We start from the raw sequence: 2,323 nt of genomic DNA on the forward strand, positions 1-2,323 counted from the left end.
GACGCTGCCGCGGGCCTGCTGCCCAAACGCAAGATGGCCGCCCAGTGCGCATCAGAAGCGTCACCCCGCCCTCCCCGGCCATCTTGGGTGTGGGCAGCAAAGCTCCCTCCCCCCCTCCCACCGCTCTCCCCACAGGGAGCTGCCCGGTCGCTACTCTCGGCCATCTTGAGTATGGGCAGAGGGACCGCTTTCCCTCAGAAGGACCCCAACGAGTCGGCCATCTTGGATGAGGGCACAGAACTGAAGGCTGCAATTGCCAGGCGCCCCTCCCGCCCCGAGCCTGGGCCCCTCCACCTCTCCCTGCCCTGGGGACCCCGCCCCCCAGCACTGCCCTTCCTGCATTGGGTCAGGCCCCCCAGCCTGAGGTTGGCTTAACTCCCCCCCCAGCACCCACACAAGGCTCCGGGCTGGAGGTCCCGTCTATGGGGCTGCAGCCCGTGGGGCAGCATAGTCGTGGGGCTGGCTGTAAACTAGCCACCACAGTTTGGTGGTGTTCGCCGCCCGCCCCCGGTGACACCGAAACAAACAGAATTAAACCCTCCCCTTCCCCCCGCCCCCATGTGTTAGGTGATGTACAGAGAGCCCCATTCAGCATCAGCCCCCAGAAACCTGCTCCCCCTCACAGCCCCTGGGCAGGGAGGTGCCCAGCCAGCCGCCTTCTACACCCTCTCCCATGCAGGCTTGGGTGGCAATGCGGTACGGGACCACAGGCCCTTTATTGGCATCAGTGGGATCAACAGGAATACATGACCTTACATTTTTACAAAGAACCTCAGGGTCCAACCCAATGGCCTCGTAGCATCATCACTTTCTGCCCACTGAAGGATAACTTACTTGTGTCCTTAGGAAGGATTATTCTTTCGTGCCTATCATCCCTGACACTGCGCCTTTACAAAATGAAAATGTGTCACCCCTGGCTGTGCAATACCTCACCCACCTTGTCTCTCTGTGCCTCTAGGGGGGTATCTGACTAGGGTTGCCAGCCCTCCAGGGTTGCCCGGGAGTCTCCAGGAATTAAAGATTAATCTGTAATTAAAGATTACGTCATGTGATGAAACCTCCAGGAATATGTCCAACCAAAATTGGCAACCCTATATCTGACTGTGAATTCTAGGGAAGCTTAGATGAAGTTACATATAGTGCAAGTGAGTCCAGAAAGCACTTGCTTCTTGCTTACAAAAAAGAAGCATCTTTATTCTGCTAACTCACCTGATTGAAACCCACATGCTTTCAGCTCCTAACGGAGGCTGTTTTGTTTTTCTGGGCTAGAGGCATATAGCAGCAGCAGATAGTGACTTCTTGCATGTATTTAAAATGCTATTGAGTTAGAATCATAGAAAATTAGGATTGGAAGAGACCTCAGGAGGTCATCCAAACCCCTGCTCAAAGCAGGACCAACCCCAACGAAATCATCCCAGCCAGGGCTTTGTCAAGCCAGGCCTTAAAAACCACTAAGGGTGGAGAGTCCACCACCTCCCTAGGTAACCCAGCTGGAGTAAAACCACAAGCAGCAGGAGGAAGTTCTTGCTTTTCATCAACCTCTCACAGCAGAGCCCTCGCTCCAGCAGTGCAGAGGCTAAAGGAGTCTAAGAGCACCACAGCAGAAGAAACTCTGATGTGCACAAGTGGTGCATCTGCAGGGGTTTTGACAGTGACTGTACATTAGAAAAAACAACAAGGAGTCCGGTGGCACATAAAAGACTAACATTTATTTGGGCATCAGCTTTCGTGGATAAAAACCCCACTTCTTCAGATGCATGGAGTGAAAATTACAGATACAAGCATAAATATACTGGCACATGAAGAGAAGGGAGTTACCTTACATGTGGAGAACCAGTGATGACAAGGCCAAGTCAGGGTGGATGTGGTCCACTCCCAATAATTGATGAGGAGGTGTCAATACCAAGAGAGGGAAAGTGCTTTTGTAGTGAGCCAGCCACTCCCAGTCCCTAGTCAAACCCAAATTAATGGTGTTAAGTTTGCAAATGAATTGTAGCTCTGCAGTTTCTCTTTGAAGTCTGTTTTTGAAGTTTTTGTTGTTGCAGGATGGCTACTTTTAAATCTGTTATAGAATGTCCAGGGAGATTGAAGTGTTCTCCTACTGGCTTTCGTATGTTACCATTCCTAATGTCTCATTTGTGTCCATTTATTCTTTTACGTAGAGACTGTCCGGTTTCGCAAATGTACATGGCAGAGTGGCACACATGCAAAAGTGATGTACCCTGCTGGTATTAATAACGATGAATGAGTATCACTAGCCCCTGGCTTTATATAGAGGTTGATTGCAAAATGAGATTTTCACTATGCACGGAAAGTAGGGATT

The sequence above is a fragment of the Eretmochelys imbricata genome, chromosome 3 (genome assembly GCF_965152235.1).
Source record: "Eretmochelys imbricata isolate rEreImb1 chromosome 3, rEreImb1.hap1, whole genome shotgun sequence".
NCBI lineage: Eukaryota > Metazoa > Chordata > Testudines > Cheloniidae > Eretmochelys > Eretmochelys imbricata.